This window comes from Balearica regulorum, chromosome 28 (genome assembly GCF_011004875.1).
Source record: "Balearica regulorum gibbericeps isolate bBalReg1 chromosome 28, bBalReg1.pri, whole genome shotgun sequence".
Lineage (NCBI taxonomy): Eukaryota > Metazoa > Chordata > Aves > Gruiformes > Gruidae > Balearica > Balearica regulorum.
Genome location: NC_046211.1, coordinates 3,528,036 through 3,550,167, shown reverse-complemented (window position 1 = coordinate 3,550,167; position 22,132 = coordinate 3,528,036).

The window sequence follows — 22,132 nt, the reverse complement described above, 5'->3', positions numbered from 1 at the left end:
GACTCCATTGTGAGGCGGTGCAACTACAGTTTTGTACAGCACAGTGTGGTAAGCCGGGCCTCCATTGTGAGGCGTTGTAAGTGTAGCAGTGTGTGGCGCAGAACAGCTGGCCGGGCCTCCATTGTGAGGCGTTGCAAGTACGGAGGAATGTGGCGCAGCACAGCTGGCCGGGCCTCCATTGTGAGGCGGTCCAAGTACAGTGGAGCGTGGCACATGGCCACTGACCCCGCTTCGATTGTGAGGCAATACAAGTTCCAAGGGGTGCGGCACAGCGCGGCATCCCCGAACTCCATTGTGAGGCGGCGCAAGTAGAGCGGGGAGCGGCGCACCACATCAGCCCCCCACTCCATTGTGAGGCGGTGCAACTACAATTTTGTACAGCACAGTGTGGTAGGCCTGGCCTCCATTATGAGGCATTCCAAGTGTAGCAGTGTGTGGCGCAGCACAGCTGGCCGGGACTCCATTGTGAGGCGTTACAAGTACAGAGGAATGTGGCGCAGGACAGCTGCCGGGCCTCCATTGTGAGGCGGTCCAAGTACAGTGGAGCGTGGCACATGGCCGCTGACCCCGCTTCGATTCTGAGGCAATACAAGTTCCAAGGGGTGCGGCACAGCACGGCATCCCCGAACTCCATTGTGAGGCGGCGCAAGTAGAATGGAGAGCGGCGCACCACATCAGCCCCAGACTCCATTGTGAGGCGGTGCAACTACAGTTTTGTACAGCACAGTGTGGTAGGCCTGGCCTCCATTATGAGGCATTCTAGGTGTAGCAGTGTGTGGCGCAGCACAGCTGTCCGGGACTCCATTGTGAGGCGTTACAAGTACAGAGGGATGTGGTGCAGCACAGCTGGCCGGGCGACCATTGTGAGGCGCTCCAAGTACAGTGGGGCGTGGCACATGGCAGCTGACCCCGCTTCGATTGTGAGGCAATACAAGTTCCAAAGGGTGCGGCACAGCGGGACATCCCCGGACTCCATTGTGAGGCGGCGCAAGTAGAGTGGGGAGTGGCGCAACGCAGCAGCCCCGGCCTCCATTGTGAGGCGGTGCAACTACAGTTTTGTACAGCACAGTGTGGTAGGCCTGGCCTCCATTATGAGGCATTCTATGTGTAGCAGTGTGTGGCGCAGCACAGCTGTCCGGGACTCCATTGTGAGGCGTTACAAGTACAGAGGGATGTGGTGCAGCACAGCTGGCCGGGCGACCATTGTGAGGCGCTCCAAGTACAGTGGGGCGTGGCACATGGCAGCTGACCCCGCTTCGATTGTGAGGCAATACATGTTCCAAGGGGTGCGGCACAGCGCGGCATCCCCGGACTCCATTGTGAGGTGGCGGAAGTATTGCGGGGAGCGGCGCACCGCATCAGCCCCATCCTCCGTTGTAAGGCGGTGCAACTACAATTTTGTACAGCACAGCGAGGTAGGCCCGGCCTCCATTGTAAGGCCTTGCAAGTAGAGAAGAATGTGGCGCAGCACAGCTGGCCGGGCCTCCATTGTGAGGCGGTCCAAGTACAGTGGAGCTTGCACGTGGCAGCTCACCCACTTCGATATGTGAGGCAATACAAGTTCCAAAGGGTGCGGCACAGCGGGACATCCCCGGACTCCATTGTGAGGCGGCGCAAGTAGAGTGGGGAGTGGCGCAACGCAGCAGCCCCGGCCTCCATTGTGAGGCGGTGCAACTACAATTTTGTACAGCACAGCGTGGCAGACCCGGCCTCCATTGTGAGGCGGTCCAAGTACAGAGGAATGTGGTGCAGCACAGCTGGCCCGGCGACCATTGTGAGGCGGTGCATGTACAGTGGAGCGTGGCACATGGCCGCTGACCCCGCTTCGATTGTGAGGCAATACATCTTCCAATGGGTGCGGCACAGCGCGGCATCCCCAGGCTCCATTGTGAGGCGGCGGAAGTGTTGCGGGGAGCGGTGTAACGCAGCAGCTCCATCCTTCATTTTGAGGCGGTGCAACTACAATTTTGTACAGCACAGCGTGGCCGGCCCTGTTTCCATTGTGAGGCGTTATAAGTGTAGCAGTGTGTGGCGCAGCACAGCTGGCCTGGCCTCCATTGTGAGGCGTTGCAAGTACAGAGGAATGTGGCGCAGGACAGCTGCCGGGCCTCCATTGTGAGGCGGTCCAAGTGGAGCGTGGCACATGGCAGATGACCCCGCTTCAATTGTGAGGCAATACAAGTTCCAAGGGGTGCGGCACAGTGCAGCATCCCCGAACTCCATTGTGAGGCTGCGCAAGTAGAATGGGGAGCGGCGCACCACATCAGCCCCAGACTCCATTGTGAGGCGGTGCAACTACAATTTTGTACAGCACAGCGAGGTAGGCCTGGCCTCCATTGTGAGGCATTGTAGCTGTAGGGGTGTGTGGCGCAGCACAGCTGGCCAGGACTCCATTGTGAGGCGTTGCAAGTACAGAGGGATGTGGCGCAGCACAGCTGGCCGGGCCAGCATTGTGAGGCGGTCCAAGTACAGTGGAGCGTGGCACATGGCCGCTGACCCCGCTTCGATTGTGAGGCAATACAAGTTCCAAGGGGTGCGGCACAGCGCGGCATCCCCGAACTCCATTGTGAGGCGGCGCAAGTAGAGTGGGGAGCGGCGCACCACATCAGCCCCAGACGACATTGTGAGGCGGTGCAACTACAATTTTGTACAGCACAGTGTGGTAGGCCTGGCCTCCATTCTGAGGCGTTCTAAGTGTAGCAGTGTGTGGCGCAGCACAGTTGGCCGGCCCTCCATTGTGAGGCGGTGCAAGTACAGTGGAGCGTGGCACATGGCAGCTGACCCCGCTTCGATTGTGAGGCAATACAAGTTCCAAGGGGTGCGGCTCAACGCGATATCCCCGAACTCCATGCGGAGGTGGTGCAAGTAGAGCAGGGAGCGGCGCACCGCACCAGCCCCAGACTCTATTGTGTGGTGGTGCAACTGCAATGTTGTACAGCACAGCGTGGTAGGCCTGGCCTCCATTGTGAGGCCTTGCAAGTACAGAGGAATGTGGCGCAGACCAGCTGGCCGGGACTCCATTGTGAGGCGTTGCAAGTACAGAGGGATGTGGCGCATCACAGCTGGCCGGGCCAGCATTGTGAAGCGGTCCAAGTACAGTGGAGCGTGGCACATGGCCGCTGAGCCCGATTCGATTCTGAGGCAATACATGTTCCAAGGGGTGCAGCACAGCGCGGCAACCCCGGACTCCATTGTAAGGCGGCGCAAGTATTGCGTGGAGCGGCGCACCGCATCAGCCCCAGACTCCATTGTGAGGCGGTGCAACTACAGTTTTGTACAGCACAGTGTGGTAAGCCGGGCCTCCATTGTGAGGCGTTGTAAGTGTAGCGGTGTGTGGCGCAGCACAGCTGGCCGGGCCTCCATTGTGAGGCGTTGCAAGTACGGAGGAATGTGGCGCAGCACAGCTGGCCGGGCGACCATTGTGAGGCGGTCCAAGTACAGTGGAGCGTGGCACATGGCCACTGACCCCGCTTCGATTGTGAGGCAATACAAGTTCCAAGGGATGCGGCACAGCACGGCATCCCCGAACTCCATTGTGAGGCGGCGCAAGTAGAATGGAGAGCGGCGCACCACATCAGCCCCAGACTCCATTGTGAGGCGGTGCAACTACAGTTTTGTACAGCACAGTGTGGTAGGCCCGGCCTCCATTGTAAGGCCTTGCAAGTAGAGAAGAATGTGGCGCAGCACAGCTGGCCGGGCCTCCATTGTGAGGCAGTCCAAGTACAGTGGAGCTTGCACGTGGCAGCTCACCCGCTTCGATATGTGAGGCAATACAAGTTCCAAGGGGTGCGGCACAGCGGGACATCCCCGGACTCCATTGTGAGGCGGCGCAAGTAGAGTGGGGAGTGGCGCAACGCAGCAGCCCCGGCCTCCATTGTGAGGCGGTGCAACTACAATTTTGTACAGCACAGCGTGGCAGACCCGGCCTCCATTGTGAGGCGTTCTAAGTGTAGCGGTGTGTGGCGCAGCACAGCTGGCCGGGCTTCCATTGTGAGGCGGTCCAAGTACAGAGGAATGTGGTGCAGCACAGCTGGCCCGGCGACCATTGTGAGGCGGTGCATGTACAGTGGAGCGTGGCACATGGCCGCTGACCCCGCTTCGATTGTGAGGCAATACATCTTCCAATGGGTGCGGCACAGCGCGGCATCCCCAGGCTCCATTGTGAGGCGGCGGAAGTGTTGCGGGGAGCGGTGTAACGCAGCAGCTCCATCCTTCATTTTGAGGTGTTGCAACTACAATTTTGTACAGCACAGCGGGGCCGGCCCCATTTCCATTGTGAGGCATTGTAACTGTAGGGGTGTGTGGCGCAGCACAGCTGGCCGGGCCTCCACTGTGAGGCGTTGCAAGTACAGAGGAATGTGGTGCAGCACAGCTGGCCCGGCGACCATTGTGAGGCGGTCCAAGTACAGTGGAGCGTGGCACATGGCCGCTGACCCCGCTTCGATTCTGAGGCAATACATGTTCCAAGGGGTGCGGCACAGCGCGGCAACCCCGGACTCCATTGTAAAGCGGTGCAAGTATTGCGGGGAGCGGCGCACCGCATCAGCCCCAGACTCCATTGTGAGGCGGTGCAACTACAGTTTTGTACAGCACAGTGTGGTAAGCCGGGCCTCCATTGTGAGGCGTTGTAAGTGTAGCGGTGTGTGGCGCAGAACAGCTGGCCAGGACTCCATTGTGAGGCGTTACAAGTACAGAGGAATGTGTTGCAGGACAGCTGCCGGGCCTCCATTGTGAGGCGGTCCAAGTACAGTGGGGCGTGGCACATGGCCGCTGACCACGCTTCGATTCTGAGGAATTACAAGTTCCAAGGGGTGCGGCACAGCACGGCATCCCCGAACTCCATTGTGAGGCGGCGGAAGTATTGTAGGGAGCGGCGCACCGCATCAGCCCCAAACTCCATTGTAAAGGCGGTGCAACTACAATTTTGTACAGCACAGTGTGGTAGGCCCGGCCTCCATTGTAAGGCCTTGCAAGTAGAGAAGAATGTGGCGCAGCACAGCTGTCCGGGCCTCCATTGTGAGGCAGTCCAAGTACAGTGGAGCTTGCACGTGGCAGCTCACCCGCTTCGATATGTGAGGCAATACAAGTTCCAAGGGGTGCGGCACAGCGGGACATACCCGGGCTCCATTGTGAGGCGGCGCAAGTAGAGTGGGGAGTGGCGCAACGCAGCAGCCCCGGCCTCCATTGTGAGGCGGTGCAACTACAGTTTTGTACAGCACAGCGTGGCAGACCCGGCCTCCATTGTGAGGCGTTCTAAGTGTAGCGGTGTGTGGCGCAGCACAGCTGGCCGGGCCTCCATTGTGAGGCGGTCCAATTACAGTGGAGCGTGGCGCATGGCCACTGACCCCGCTTCGATTGTGAGGCAATACAAGTTCCAAGGGGTGCGGCATAGCTCGGCATCCCCGAACTCCATTGTGAGGCGGCGGAAGTATTGCAGGGAGCGGCGCACCGCATCAGCCCCAAACTCCATTGTAAAGGCGGTGCAACAACAATTTAGTACAGCACAGTGTGGTAGGCCCGGCCTCCATTGTAAGGCCTTGCAAGTAGAGAAGAATGTGGCGCAGCACAGCTGGCCGGGCCTCCATTGTGAGGCAGTCCAAGTACAGTGGAGCTTGCACGTGGCAGCTCACCCGCTTCGATATGTGAGGCAATACAAGTTCCAAGGGGTGCGGCACAGCGGGACATCCCCGGACTCCATTGTGAGGCGGCGCAAGTAGAGTGGGGAGTGGCGCAACGCAGCAGCCCCGGCCTCCATTGTGAGGCGGTGCAACTACAATTTTGTACAGCACAGCGTGGCAGACCCGGCCTCCATTGTGAGGTGTTGTAAGTGTAGCGGTGTGTGGCGCAGCACAGCTGGCCGGGCCTCCATTGTGAGGCGGTCCAAGTACAGTGGAGCGTGGCACATGGCCGCTGACCCCGCCTCGATTGTGAGGCAATACAAGTTCCAAGGGGTGCGGCACAGCGGGGCATCCCCCGACTCCATTGTGAGGCGGCGGAAGTATTGCGGGGAGCGGCGCACCACATCAGCCCCAGACTCCATTGTGAGGCGGTGCAACTACAATTTTGTACAGCACAGTGTGGTAGGCCTGGCCTCCATTATGAGGCATTCAAAGTGTAGCAGTGTGTGGCGCAGCACAGCTGGCCGGGACTCCATTGTGAGGCGTTACAAGTACAGAGGAATGTGGCGCAGGACAGCTGCCGGGCCTCCATTGTGAGGCGGTCCATGTACAGTGGAGCGTGGCACATGGCCGCTGACCCCGCTTCGATTCTGAGGCAATACAAGTTCCAAGGGGTGCGGCACAGCACGGCATCCCCGAACTCCATTGTGAGGCGGCGGAAGTATTGCAGGGAGCGGCGCACCGCATCAGCCCCAAACTCCATTGTAAAGGCGGTGCAACTACAATTTAGTACAGCACAGTGTGGTAGGCCCGGCCTCCATTGTAAGGCCTTGCAAGTAGAGAAGAATGTGGCGCAGCACAGCTGGCCGGGCCTCCATTGTGAGGCGGTCCAAAGTACAGTGGAGCTTGCACGTGGCAGCTCACCCGCTTCAATATGTGAGGCAATACAAGTTCCAAGGGGTGCGGGACAGCGGGACATCCCCGGACTCCATTGTGAGGCGGCGCAAGTAGAGTGGGGAGTGGCGCAACGCAGCAGCCCCGGCCTCCATTGTGAGGCGGTGCAACTACAATTTTGTACAGCACAGCGTGGCAGACCCGGCCTCCATTGTGAGGCGTTCTAAGTGTAGCGGTGTGTGGCGCAGCACAGCTGGCTGTGCCTCCATTGTGAGGTGGTCCAAGTACAGAGGAATGTCGTGCAGCACAGCTGGCCCGGCGACCATTGTGAGGCGGTGCATGTACAATGGAGCGTGGCACATGGCCGCTGACCCCGCTTCGATTGTGAGGCAATACATGTTCCAATGGGTGCGGCACAGCGCGGCATCCCCAGGCTCCATTGTGAGGCGGCGGAAGTGTTGCGGGGAGCGGTGTAACGCAGCAGCTCCATCCTTCATTTTGAGGTGTTGCAACTACAATTTTGTACAGCACAGCGGGGCCGGCCCTGTTTCCATTGTGAGGCATTGTAACTGTAGGGGTGTGTGGCGCAGCACAGCTGGCCGGGCCTCCACTGTGAGGCATTGCAAGTACAGAGGAATGTGGCGCAGCACAGCTGCCGGGCCTGCATTGTGAGGCGGTCCAAGTACAGTGGAGCGTGGCACATGGCCGCTGACCCCGCTTCGATTCTGAGGCAATACATGTTCCAAGGGGTGCGGCACAGCGCGGCAACCCCGGACTCCATTGTAAGGCGGCGCAAGTATTGCGTGGAGCGGCGCACCGCATCAGCCCCAGACTCCATTGTGAGGCGGTGCAACTACAGTTTTGTACAGCACAGTGTGGTAAGCCGGGCCTCCATTGTGAGGCGTTGTAAGTGTAGCGGTGTGTGGCGCAGCACACCTGGCCGGGCCTCCATTGTGAGGCGTTGCAAGTACGTAGGAATGTGGCGCAGCACAGCTGGCCGGGCCTCCATTGTGAGGCGTTCCAAGTACAGTGGAGCGTGGCACATGGCCACTGACCCCGCTTCAATTGTGAGGCAATACAAGTTCCAAGGGGTGCGGCACAGCGCGGCATCCCCGAACTCCATTGTGAGGCGGCGCAAGTAGAGCGGGGAGCGGCGCACCACATCAGCCCCCCACTCCATTGTGAGGCGGTGCAACTACAATTTTGTACAGCACAGTGTGGTAGGCCTGGCCTCCATTATGAGGCATTCAAAGTGTAGCAGTGTGTGGCGCAGCACAGCTGGCCAGGACTCCATTGTGAGGCGTTACAAGTACAGAGGGATGTGGCGCAGGACAGCTGCCGGGCCTCCATTGTGAGGCGGTCCAAGTACAGTGGAGCGTGGCACATGGCCGCTGAGCCCGATTCGATTCTGAGGCAATACATGTTCCAAGGGGTGCAGCACAGCGCGGCAACCCCGGACTCCATTGTAAGGCGGCGCAAGTATTGCGTGGAGCGGAGCACCACATCAGCCCCAGACTCCATTGTGAGGCGGTGCAACTACAGTTTAGTACAGCACAGTGTGGTAAGCCGGGCCTCCATTGTGAGGCGTTGTAAGTGTAGCGGTGTGTGGCGCAGCACAGCTGGCCGGGCCTCCATTGTGAGGCGTTGCAAGTACGGAGGAATGTGGCGCAGCACAGCTGGCCGGGCCTCCATTGTGAGGCGGTCCAAGTACAGTGGAGCGTGTCACGTGACAGCTGACCCCGCTTCGATTGTGAGGCAATACAAGTTCCAAGGGGTGCGGCACAGCGCGGCATCCCCGAACTCCATTGTGAGGCGGCGCAAGTAGAATGGGGAGCGGCGCACCACATCAGCCCCAGACTCCATTGTGAGGCGGTGCAACTACAGTTTTGTACAGCACAGTGTGGTAGGCCTGGCCTCCATTATGAGGCATTCTATGTGTAGCAGCGTGTGGCGCAGCACAGCTGTCCGGGACTCCATTGTGAGGCGTTACAAGTACAGAGGGATGTGGTGCAGCAGAGCTGGCCGGGCAGCCATTGTGAGGCGCTCCAAGTACAGTGGGGCGTGGCACATGGCAGCTGACCCCGCTTCGATTGTGAGGCAATACATGTTCCAAGGGGTGCGGCACAGCGCGGCATCCCCGGACACCATTGTGAGGCGGCAGAAGTATTGCAGGGAGCGGCGCACCGCATCAGCCCCAAACTCCATTGTAAAGGCGGTGCAACTACAATTTAGTACAGCACAGTGTGGTAGGCCCGGCCTCCATTGTAAGGCCTTGCAAGTAGAGAAGAATGTGGCGCAGCACAGCTGGCCGGGCCTCCATTGTGAGGCGGTCCAAGTACAGTGGAGCTTGCACGTGGCAGCTCACCCGCTTCGATATGTGAGGCAATACACGTTCCAAGGGGTGCGGCACAGCGGGACATCCCCGGACTCCATTGTGAGGCGGCGCAAGTAGAGTGGGGAGTGGCGCAACGCAGCAGCCCCGGCCTCCATTGTGAGGCGGTGCAACTACAGTTTTGTACAGCACAGTGTGGTAGGCCTGGCCTCCATTATGAGGCATTCTAGGTGTAGCAGTGTATGGCGCAGCACAGCTGGCCGGGCCTCCATTGTGAGGCGTTACAAGTACAGAGGGATGTGGTGCAGCACAGCTGGCCGGGCGACCATTGTGAGGCGCTCCAAGTACAGTGGGGCGTGGCACATGGCAGCTGACCCCGCTTCGATTGTGAGGCAATACATGTTCCAAGGGGTGCGGCACAGCGCGGCATCCCCGAACTCCATTGTGAGGCGGCGCAAGTATTGCAGGGAGCGGCGCACCGCATCAGCCCCAAACTCCATTGTAAAGGCGGTGCAACTACAATTTTGTACAGCACAGTGTGGTAGGCCCGGCCTCCATTGTAAGGCCTTGCAAGTAGAGAAGAATGTGGCGCAGCACAGCTGGCCGGGCCTCCATTGTGAGGCAGTCCAAGTACAGTGGAGCTTGCACGTGGCAGCTCACCCGCTTCGATATGTGAGGCAATACAAGTTCCAAGGGGTGCGGCACAGCGGGACATCCCCGGACTCCATTGTGAGGCGGCGCAAGTAGAGTGGGGAGTGGCGCAACGCAGCAGCCCCGGCCTCCATTGTGAGGCGGTGCAACTACAATTTTGTACAGCACAGCGTGGCAGACCCGGCCTCCATTGTGAGGCGTTCTAAGTGTAGCGGTGTGTGGCGCAGCACAGCTGGCCGGGCTTCCATTGTGAGGCGGTCCAAGTACAGAGGAATGTGGTGCAGCACAGCTGGCCCGGCGACCATTGTGAGGCGGTGCATGTACAGTGGAGCGTGGCACATGGCCGCTGACCCCGCTTCGATTGTGAGGCAATACATCTTCCAATGGGTGCGGCACAGCGCGGCATCCCCAGGCTCCATTGTGAGGCGGCGGAAGTGTTGCGGGGAGCGGTGTAACGCAGCAGCTCCATCCTTCATTTTGAGGTGTTGCAACTACAATTTTGTACAGCACAGCGGGGCCGGCCCCATTTCCATTGTGAGGCATTGTAACTGTAGGGGTGTGTGGCGCAGCACAGCTGGCCGGGCCTCCACTGTGAGGCGTTGCAAGTACAGAGGGATGTGGCGCAGCACAGCTGGCCCGGCGACCATTGTGAGGCGGTCCAAGTACAGTGGAGCGTGGCACATGGCCGCTGACCCCGCTTCGATTCTGAGGCAATACATGTTCCAAGGGGTGCGGCACAGCGCGGCAACCCCGGACTCCATTGTAAAGCGGTGCAAGTATTGCGGGGAGCGGCGCACCGCATCAGCCCCAGACTCCATTGTGAGGCGGTGCAACTACAGTTTTGTACAGCACAGTGTGGTAAGCCGGGCCTCCATTGTGAGGCGTTGTAAGTGTAGCGGTGTGTGGCGCAGAACAGCTGGCCAGGACTCCATTGTGAGGCGTTACAAGTACAGAGGAATGTGTTGCAGGACAGCTGCCGGGCCTCCATTGTGAGGCGGTCCAAGTACAGTGGGGCGTGGCACATGGCCGCTGACCACGCTTCGATTCTGAGGAATTACAAGTTCCAAGGGGTGCGGCACAGCACGGCATCCCCGAACTCCATTGTGAGGCGGCGGAAGTATTGCAGGGAGCGGCGCACCGCATCAGCCCCAAACTCCATTGTAAAGGCGGTGCAACTACAATTTTGTACAGCACAGTGTGGTAGGCCCGGCCTCCATTGTAAGGCCTTGCAAGTAGAGAAGAATGTGGCGCAGCACAGCTGTCCGGGCCTCCATTGTGAGGCAGTCCAAGTACAGTGGAGCTTGCACGTGGCAGCTCACCCGCTTCGATATGTGAGGCAATACAAGTTCCAAGGGGTGCGGCACAGCGGGACATACCCGGGCTCCATTGTGAGGCGGCGCAAGTAGAGTGGGGAGTGGCGCAACGCAGCAGCCCCGGCCTCCATTGTGAGGCGGTGCAACTACAATTTTGTACAGCACAGCGTGGCAGACCCGGCCTCCATTGTGAGGCGTTCTAAGTGTAGCGGTGTGTGGCGCAGCACAGCTGGCCGGGCCTCCATTGTGAGGCGGTCCAAGTACAGTGGAGCGTGGCACATGGCCACTGACCCCGCTTCGATTGTGAGGCAATACAAGTTCCAAGGGGTGCGGCATAGCTCGGCATCCCCGAACTCCATTGTGAGGCGGCGGAAGTATTGCGGGGAGCGGCGCACCACATCAGCCCCAGACTCCATTGTGAGGCGGTGCAACTACAATTTTGTACAGCACAGTGTGGTAGGCCTGGCCTCCATTATGAGGCATTCAAAGTGTAGCAGTGTGTGGCGCAGCACAGCTGGCCGGGACTCCATTGTGAGGCGTTACAAGTACAGAGGAATGTGGCGCAGGACAGCTGCCGGGCCTCCATTGTGAGGCGGTCCATGTACAGTGGAGCGTGGCACATGGCCGCTGACCCCGCTTCGATTCTGAGGCAATACAAGTTCCAAGGGGTGCGGCACAGCACGGCATCCCCGAACTCCATTGTGAGGCGGCGGAAGTATTGCAGGGAGCGGCGCACCGCATCAGCCCCAAACTCCATTGTAAAGGCGGTGCAACTACAATTTAGTACAGCACAGTGTGGTAGGCCCGGCCTCCATTGTAAGGCCTTGCAAGTAGAGAAGAATGTGGCGCAGCACAGCTGTCCGGGCCTCCATTGTGAGGCGGTCCAAAGTACAGTGGAGCTTGCACGTGGCAGCTCACCTGCTTCAATATGTGAGGCAATACAAGTTCCAAGGGGTGCGGCACAGCGGGACATCCCCGGACTCCATTGTGAGGCGGCGCAAGTAGAGTGGGGAGTGGCGCAACGCAGCAGCCCCGGCCTCCATTGTGAGGCGGTGCAACTACAATTTTGTACAGCACAGCGTGGCAGACCCGGCCTCCATTGTGAGGCGTTCTAAGTGTAGCGGTGTGTGGCGCAGCACAGCTGGCTGTGCCTCCATTGTGAGGTGGTCCAAGTACAGAGGAATGTCGTGCAGCACAGCTGGCCCGGCGACCATTGTGAGGCGGTGCATGTACAATGGAGCGTGGCACATGGCCGCTGACCCCGCTTCGATTGTGAGGCAATACATCTTCCAATGGGTGCGGCACAGCGCGGCATCCCCAGGCTCCATTGTGAGGCGGCGGAAGTGTTGCGGGGAGCGGTGTAACGCAGCAGCTCCATCCTTCATTTTGAGGTGTTGCAACTACAATTTTGTACAGCACAGCGGGGCCGGCCCTGTTTCCATTGTGAGGCATTGTAACTGTAGGGGTGTGTGGCGCAGCACAGCTGGCCGGGCCTCCACTGTGAGGCATTGCAAGTACAGAGGAATGTGGCGCAGCACAGCTGCCGGGCCTGCATTGTGAGGCGGTCCAAGTACAGTGGAGCGTGGCACATGGCCGCTGACCCCGCTTCGATTCTGAGGCAATACATGTTCCAAGGGGTGCGGCACAGCGCGGCAACCCCGGACTCCATTGTAAGGCGGCGCAAGTATTGCGTGGAGCGGCGCACCGCATCAGCCCCCCCACTCCATTGTGAGGCGGTGCAACTACAGTTTTGTACAGCACAGTGTGGTAAGCCGGGCCTCCATTGTGAGGCGTTGTAAGTGTAGCGGTGTGTGGCGCAGCACACCTGGCCGGGCCTCCATTGTGAGGCGTTGCAAGTACGTAGGAATGTGGCGCAGCACAGCTGGCCGGGCCTCCATTGTGAGGCGTTCCAAGTACAGTGGAGCGTGGCACATGGCCACTGACCCCGCTTCAATTGTGAGGCAATACAAGTTCCAAGGGGTGCGGCACAGCGCGGCATCCCCGAACTCCATTGTGAGGCGGCGCAAGTAGAGCGGGGAGCGGCGCACCACATCAGCCCCCCACTCCATTGTGAGGCGGTGCAACTACAATTTTGTACAGCACAGTGTGGTAGGCCTGGCCTCCATTATGAGGCATTCAAAGTGTAGCAGTGTGTGGCGCAGCACAGCTGGCCAGGACTCCATTGTGAGGCGTTACAAGTACAGAGGGATGTGGCGCAGGACAGCTGCCGGGCCTCCATTGTGAGGCGGTCCAAGTACAGTGGAGCGTGGCACATGGCCGCTGAGCCCGATTCGATTCTGAGGCAATACATGTTCCAAGGGGTGCAGCACAGCGCGGCAACCCCGGACTCCATTGTAAGGCGGCGCAAGTATTGCGTGGAGCGGAGCACCACATCAGCCCCAGACTCCATTGTGAGGCGGTGCAACTACAGTTTTGTACAGCACAGTGTGGTAAGCCGGGCCTCCATTGTGAGGCGTTGTAAGTGTAGCGGTGTGTGGCGCAGCACAGCTGGCCGGGCCTCCATTGTGAGGCGTTGCAAGTACGGAGGAATGTGGCGCAGCACAGCTGGCCGGGCCTCCATTGTGAGGCGGTCCAAGTACAGTGGAGCGTGGCACATGGCCGCTGACCCCGCTTCGATTGTGAGGCAATACAAGTTCCAAGGGGTGCGGCACAGCGCGGCATCCCCGAACTCCATTGTGAGGCGGCGCAAGTAGAATGGGGAGCGGCGCACCACATCAGCCCCAGACTCCATTGTGAGGCGGTGCAACTACAGTTTTGTACAGCACAGTGTGGTAGGCCTGGCCTCCATTATGAGGCATTCTATGTGTAGCAGTGTGTGGCGCAGCACAGCTGGCCGGGACTCCATTGTGAGGCGTTACAAGTACAGAGGGATGTGGTGCAGCAGAGCTGGCCGGGCAGCCATTGTGATGCGGTCCAAGTACAGTGGGGCGTGGCACATGGCAGCTGACCCCGCTTCGATTGTGAGGCAATACATGTTCCAAGGGGTGCGGCACAGCGCGGCATCCCCGGACACCATTGTGAGGCGGCAGAAGTATTGCAGGGAGCGGCGCACCGCATCAGCCCCAAACTCCATTGTAAAGGCGGTGCAACTACAATTTAGTACAGCACAGTGTGGTAGGCCCGGCCTCCATTGTAAGGCCTTGCAAGTAGAGAAGAATGTGGCGCAGCACAGCTGGCCGGGCCTCCATTGTGAGGCGGTCCAAGTACAGTGGAGCTTGCACGTGGCAGCTCACCCGCTTCGATATGTGAGGCAATACACGTTCCAAGGGGTGCGGCACAGCGGGACATCCCCGGACTCCATTGTGAGGCGGCGCAAGTAGAGTGGGGAGTGGCGCAACGCAGCAGCCCCGGCCTCCATTGTGAGGCGGTGCAACTACAATTTTGTACAGCACAGCGTGGCAGACCCGGCCTCCATTGTGAGGCGTTCTAAGTGTAGCGGTGTGTGGCGCAGCACAGCTGGCCGGGCCTCCATTGTGAGGCGGTCCAATTACAGTGGAGCGTGGCGCATGGCCACTGACCCCGCTTCGATTGTGAGGCAATACAAGTTCCAAGGGGTGCGGCATAGCTCGGCATCCCCGAACTCCATTGTGAGGCGGCGGAAGTATTGCAGGGAGCGGCGCACCGCATCAGCCCCAAACTCCATTGTAAAGGCGGTGCAACAACAATTTAGTACAGCACAGTGTGGTAGGCCCGGCCTCCATTGTAAGGCCTTGCAAGTAGAGAAGAATGTGGCGCAGCACAGCTGGCCGGGCCTCCATTGTGAGGCAGTCCAAGTACAGTGGAGCTTGCACGTGGCAGCTCACCCGCTTCGATATGTGAGGCAATACAAGTTCCAAGGGGTGCGGCACAGCGGGACATCCCCGGACTCCATTGTGAGGCGGCGCAAGTAGAGTGGGGAGTGGCGCAACGCAGCAGCCCCGGCCTCCATTGTGAGGCGGTGCAACTACAATTTTGTACAGCACAGCGTGGCAGACCCGGCCTCCATTGTGAGGTGTTCTAAGTGTAGCGGTGTGTGGCGCAGCACAGCTGGCCGGGCCTCCATTGTGAGGCGGTCCAAGTACAGTGGAGCGTGGCACATGGCCGCTGACCCCGCCTCGATTGTGAGGCAATACAAGTTCCAAGGGGTGCGGCAGAGCTCGGCATCCCCGAACTCCATTGTGAGGCGGCGCAAGTAGAGCGGGGAGCGGCGCACCACATCAGCCCCAGACTCCATTGTGAGGCGGTGCAACTACAATTTTGTACAGCACAGTGTGGTAGGCCTGGCCTCCATTATGAGGCATTCAAAGTGTAGCAGTGTGTGGCGCAGCACAGCTGGCCGGGACTCCATTGTGAGGCGTTACAAGTACAGAGGAATGTGGCGCAGGACAGCTGCCGGGCCTCCATTGTGAGGCGGTCCATGTACAGTGGAGCGTGGCACATGGCCGCTGACCCCGCTTCGATTCTGAGGCAATACAAGTTCCAAGGGGTGCGGCACAGCACGGCATCCCCGAACTCCATTGTGAGGCGGCGGAAGTATTGCAGGGAGCGGCGCACCGCATCAGCCCCAAACTCCATTGTAAAGGCGGTGCAACTACAATTTAGTACAGCACAGTGTGGTAGGCCCGGCCTCCATTGTAAGGCCTTGCAAGTAGAGAAGAATGTGGCGCAGCACAGCTGTCCGGGCCTCCATTGTGAGGCGGTCCAAAGTACAGTGGAGCTTGCACGTGGCAGCTCACCTGCTTCAATATGTGAGGCAATACAAGTTCCAAGGGGTGCGGCACAGCGGGACATCCCCGGACTCCATTGTGAGGCGGCGCAAGTAGAGTGGGGAGTGGCGCAACGCAGCAGCCCCGGCCTCCATTGTGAGGCGGTGCAACTACAATTTTGTACAGCACAGCGTGGCAGACCCGGCCTCCATTGTGAGGCGTTCTAAGTGTAGCGGTGTGTGGCGCAGCACAGCTGGCTGTGCCTCCATTGTGAGGTGGTCCAAGTACAGAGGAATGTCGTGCAGCACAGCTGGCCCGGCGACCATTGTGAGGCGGTGCATGTACAATGGAGCGTGGCACATGGCCGCTGACCCCGCTTCGATTGTGAGGCAATACATGTTCCAATGGGTGCGGCACAGCGCGGCATCCCCAGGCTCCATTGTGAGGCGGCGGAAGTGTTGCGGGGAGCGGTGTAACGCAGCAGCTCCATCCTTCATTTTGAGGTGTTGCAACTACAATTTTGTACAGCACAGCGGGGCCGGCCCTGTTTCCATTGTGAGGCATTGTAACTGTAGGGGTGTGTGGCGCAGCACAGCTGGCCGGGCCTCCACTGTGAGGCGTTACAAGTACAGAGGAATGTGGCGCAGGACAGCTGCCGGGCCTGCATTGTGAGGCGGTCCAAGTACAGTGGAGCGTGGCACATGGCCGCTGACCCCGCTTCGATTCTGAGGCAATACATGTTCCAAGGGGTGCGGCACAGCGCGGCAACCCCGGACTCCATTGTAAGGCGGCGCAAGTATTGCGGGGAGCGGCGCACCGCATCAGCCCCCCACTCCATTGTGAGGCGGTGCAACTACAGTTTTGTACAGCACAGTGTGGTAAGCCGGGCCTCCATTGTGAGGCGTTGTAAGTGTAGCGGTGTGTGGCGCAGCACAGCTGGCCGGGCCTCCATTGTGAGGCGTTGCAAGTACAGAGGAATGTGGCGCAGCACAGCTGGCCGGGCCTCCATTGTGAGGCGTTGCAAGTACAGTGGAGCGTGGCACATGGCAGCTGACCCCGCTTCGATTGTGAGGCAATACAAGTTCCAAGGGGTGCGGCACAGCGCGGCATCCCCGAACTCCATTGTGAGGCGGCGCAAGTAGAGCGGGGAGCGGCGCACCACATCAGCCCCAGACTCCATTGTGAGGCGGTGCAACTACAATTTTGTACAGCACAGTGTGGTAGGCCTGGCCTCCATTATGAGGCATTCCAAGTGTAGCAGTGTGTGGCGCAGCACAGCTGGCCGGGACTCCATTGTGAGGCGTTACAAGTACAGAGGAATGGTGCGCAGGACAGCTGCCGGGCCTCCATTGTGAGGCGGTCCAAGTACAGTGGAGCGTGGCACATGGCCGCTGACCCCGCTTCGATTCTGAGGCAATACAATGTTCCAAGGGGTGCAGGCACAGCGCGGCATCCCCGGACTCCATTGTAAGGCGGCGCAAGTATTGCGTGGAGCGGCGCACCACATCAGCCCCAGACTCCATTGTGAGGCGGTGCAACTACAGTTTTGTACAGCACAGTGTGGTAGGCCTGGCCTCCATTGTGAGGCGTTGTAAGTGTAGCGGTGTGTGGCGCAGCACAGCTGGCCGGGCCTCCATTGTGAGGCGTTGCAAGTACAGAGGAATGTGGCGCAGCACAGCTGGCCGGGCCTCCATTGTGAGGCGGTCCAAGTACAGTGGAGCGTGGCACATGGCCGCTGACCCCGCTTCGATTGTGAGGCAATACAAGTTCCAAGGGGTGCGGCACAGCGCGGCATCCCCGAACTCCATTGTGAGGCGGCGCAAGTAGAATGGGGAGCGGCGCACCACATCAGCCCCAGACTCCATTGTGAGGCGGTGCAACTACAGTTTTGTACAGCACAGTGTGGTAGGCCTGGCCTCCATTATGAGGCATTCTAGGTGTAGCAGTGTGTGGCGCAGCACAGCTGGCCGGGACTCCATTGTGAGGCGTTACAAGTACAGAGGGATGTGGTGCAGCAGAGCTGGCCGGGCAGCCATTGTGAGGCGGTCCAAGTACAGTGGGGCGTGGCACATGGCAGCTGACCCCGCTTCGATTGTGAGGCAATACATGTTCCAAGGGGTGCGGCACAGCGCGGCATCCCCGGACACCATTGTGAGGCGGCAGAAGTATTGCAGGGAGCGGCGCACCGCATCAGCCCCAAACTCCATTGTAAAGGCGGTGCAACTACAATTTAGTACAGCACAGTGTGGTAGGCCCGGCCTCCATTGTAAGGCCTTGCAAGTAGAGAAGAATGTGGCGCAGCACAGCTGGCCGGGCCTCCATTGTGAGGCGGTCCAAGTACAGTGGAGCTTGCACGTGGCAGCTCACCCGCTTCGATATGTGAGGCAATACACGTTCCAAGGGGTGCGGCACAGCGGGACATCCCCGGACTCCATTGTGAGGCGGCGCAAGTAGAGTGGGGAGTGGCGCAACGCAGCAGCCCCGGCCTCCATTGTGAGGCGGTGCAACTACAATTTTGTACAGCACAGCGTGGCAGACCCGGCCTCCATTGTGAGGCGTTCTAAGTGTAGCGGTGTGTGGCGCAGCACAGCTGGCCGGGCCTCCATTGTGAGGCGGTCCAATTACAGTGGAGCGTGGCACATGGCCACTGACCCCGCTTCGATTGTGAGGCAATACAAGTTCCAAGGGGTGCGGCATAGCTCGGCATCCCCGAACTCCATTGTGAGGCGGCGGAAGTATTGCAGGGAGCGGCGCACCGCATCAGCCCCAAACTCCATTGTAAAGGCGGTGCAACAACAATTTAGTACAGCACAGTGTGGTAGGCCCGGCCTCCATTGTAAGGCCTTGCAAGTAGAGAAGAATGTGGCGCAGCACAGCTGGCCGGGCCTCCATTGTGAGGCAGTCCAAGTACAGTGGAGCTTGCACGTGGCAGCTCACCCGCTTCGATATGTGAGGCAATACAAGTTCCAAGGGGTGCGGCACAGCGGGACATCCCCGGACTCCATTGTGAGGCGGCGCAAGTAGAGTGGGGAGTGGCGCAACGCAGCAGCCCCGGCCTCCATTGTGAGGCGGTGCAACTACAATTTTGTACAGCACAGCGTGGCAGGCCCGGCCTCCATTGTGAGGCCTTGTAAGTGTAGCGGTGTGTGGCGCAGCACAGCTGGCCGGGCCTCCATTGTGAGGCGTTGCAAGTACAGAAGAATGTGGCGCAGGACAGCTGGCCAGGCCTCCATTGTGAGGCGGTCCAAGTACAGTGGAGCGTGGCACATGGCCGCTGACCCCGCTTCGATTGTGAGGCAATACAAGTTCCAAGGGGTGCGACACAGCGCGGCATCCCCGAACTCCATTGTGAGGCGGCGGAAGTATTGCGGGGAGCGGCGCACCACATCAGCCCCAGACTCCATTGTGAGGCGGTGCAACTACAATTTTGTACAGCACAGTGTGGTAGGCCTGGCCTCCATTATGAGGCATCCAAGTGTAGCAGTGTGTGGCGCAGCACAGCTGGCCGGGACTCCATTGTGAGGCGTTACAAGTACAGAGGAATGTGGCGCAGGACAGCTGCCGGGCCTCCATTGTGAGGCGGTCCAATGTACAGTGGAGCGTGGCACATGGCCGCTGACCCCGCTTCGATTGTGAGGCAATACAAGTTCCAAGGGGTGCGGCACAGCGCGGCATCCCCGAACTCCATTGTGAGGCGGCGGAAGTATTGCAGGGAGCGGCGCACCGCATCAGCCCCAAACTCCATTGTAAAGGCGGTGCAACTACAATTTAGTACAGCACAGTGTGGTAGGCCCGGCCTCCATTGTAAGGCCTTGCAAGTAGAGAAGAATGTGGCGCAGCACAGCTGTCCGGGCCTCCATTGTGAGGCGGTCCAAAGTACAGTGGAGCTTGCACGTGGCAGCTCACCTGCTTCAATATGTGAGGCAATACAAGTTCCAAGGGGTGCGGCACAGCGAGGCAGCCCCGGACTCCATTGTGAGGCGGCGCAAGTAGAGTGGGGAGCAGTGCAACGCAGCAGCCCCGGCCTCCATTGTGAGGCGGTGCAACTACAATTTTGTACAGCACAGCGTGGCAGGCCGGACCTCCATTGTGAGGCGTTGTAAGTGTAGCGGTGTGTGGCGCAGCACAGCTGGCTGGGCCTCCATTGTGAGGCGGTCCAAGTACAGAGGAATGTGGCGCAGCACAGCTGGCCGGGTGACCATTGTGAGGCGGTCCAAGTACAGTGGAGCGTGGCACATGGCCGCTGACCCCGCTTCGATTGTGAGGCAATACAAGTTCCATTGGGGTGCGGCACAGCGCGGCATCCCCAGGACTCCATTGTGAGGCGGCAGGAAGTAGTTGCGGGGAGCGGCGTAACGCAGCAGCCCCATCCTCATTGTGAGGCTGTTGCAACTACAATTTTGTACAGCACAGCGTGGCAGGCCCTGCCTTCCATTGTGAGGCATTGTAAGTGTAGCGGTGTGTGGCGCAGCACAGCTGGCCGGGCCTCCATTGTGAGGCGTTGCAAGTACAGAGGGATGTGGCGCAGCACAGCTGGCCAGGCCTCCATTGTGAGGCGGTCCAAGTACAGTGGAGCGTGGCACATGGCCGCTGACCCCGCTTCGATTGTGAGGCAATACAAGTTCCAAGGGGTGCGGCACAGCGCGGCATCCCCGAACTCCATTGTGAGGCGGCGCAAGTATTGCGTGGAGCGGCGCACCGCATCAGCCCCAGACTCCATTGTGAGGCGGTGCAACTACAGTTTTGTACAGCACAGTGTGGTAAGCCGGGCCTCCATTGTGAGGCGTTGTAAGTGTAGCGGTGTGTGGCGCAGCACACCTGGCCGGGCCTCCATTGTGAGGCGTTGCAAGTACAGTAGGAATGTGGCGCAGCACAGCTGGCCGGGCCTCCATTGTGAGGCGTTGCAAGTACAGTGGAGCGTGGCACATGGCCACTGACCCCGCTTCAATTGTGAGGCAATACAAGTTCCAAGGGGTGCGGCACAGCGCGGCATCCCCGAACTCCATTGTGAGGCGGCGCAAGTAGAGCGGGGAGCGGCGCACCACATCAGCCCCAGACTCCATTGTGAGGCGGTGCAACTACAATTTTGTACAGCACAGTGTGGTAGGCCTGGCCTCCATTATGAGGCATTCAAAGTGTAGCAGTGTGTGGCGCAGCACAGCTGGCCAGGACTCCATTGTGAGGCGTTACAAGTACAGAGGGATGTGGCGCAGGACAGCTGCCGGGCCTCCATTGTGAGGCGGTCCAAGTACAGTGGAGCGTGGCACATGGCCGCTGAGCCCGATTCGATTCTGAGGCAATACATGTTCCAAGGGGTGCAGCACAGCGCGGCAACCCCGGACTCCATTGTAAGGCGGCGCAAGTATTGCGTGGAGCGGAGCACCACATCAGCCCCAAACTCCATTGTGAGGCGGTGCAACTACAGTTTTGTACAGCACAGTGTGGTAAGCCGGGCCTCCATTGTGAGGCGTTGTAAGTGTAGCGGTGTGTGGCGCAGCACAGCTGGCCGGGCCTCCATTGTGAGGCGTTGCAAGTACGGAGGAATGTGGCGCAGCACAGCTGGCCGGGCCTCCATTGTGAGGCGGTCCAAGTACAGTGGAGCGTGGCACATGGCCGCTGACCCCGCTTCGATTGTGAGGCAATACAAGTTCCAAGGGGTGCGGCACAGCGCGGCATCCCCGAACTCCATTGTGAGGCGGCGCAAGTAGAATGGGGAGCGGCGCACCACATCAGCCCCAGACTCCATTGTGAGGCGGTGCAACTACAGTTTTGTACAGCACAGTGTGGTAGGCCTGGCCTCCATTATGAGGCATTCTATGTGTAGCAGCGTGTGGCGCAGCACAGCTGTCCGGGACTCCATTGTGAGGCGTTACAAGTACAGAGGGATGTGGTGCAGCAGAGCTGGCCGGGCAGCCATTGTGAGGCGCTCCAAGTACAGTGGGGCGTGGCACATGGCAGCTGACCCCGCTTCGATTGTGAGGCAATACATGTTCCAAGGGGTGCGGCACAGCGCGGCATCCCCGGACACCATTGTGAGGCGGCAGAAGTATTGCAGGGAGCGGCGCACCGCATCAGCCCCAAACTCCATTGTAAAGGCGGTGCAACTACAATTTAGTACAGCACAGTGTGGTAGGCCCGGCCTCCATTGTAAGGCCTTGCAAGTAGAGAAGAATGTGGCGCAGGACAGCTGGCGGGGCCTCCATTGTGAGGCGGTCCAAGTACAGTGGAGCGTGGCACATGGCCGCTGACCCCGCTTCGATTGTGAGGCAATACATGTTCGAAGGGGCGCGGCTCAGCGGGACATCCCCGGACTCCATTGTGAGGCGGCAGAAGTATTGTGGGGAGCGGTGTAACGCAGCAGCCCCAGCCTCCCTTGTGAGGCGGTGCAACTACAATTTTGTACAGCACAGTGTGGTAGGCCTGGCCTCCATTATGAGGCATTGCTAAGCGTAGCAGGTGTGGCGCAGCACAGCTGGCCGGGCCTCCATTGTGAGGCGTTACAAGTACAGAGGAATGTGGCGCAGGACAGCTGCCGGGCCTCCATTGTGAGGCGCTCCAAGTACAGTGGAGCGTGGCACATGGCCACTGACCCCACTTCGATTGTGAGGCAATACAAGT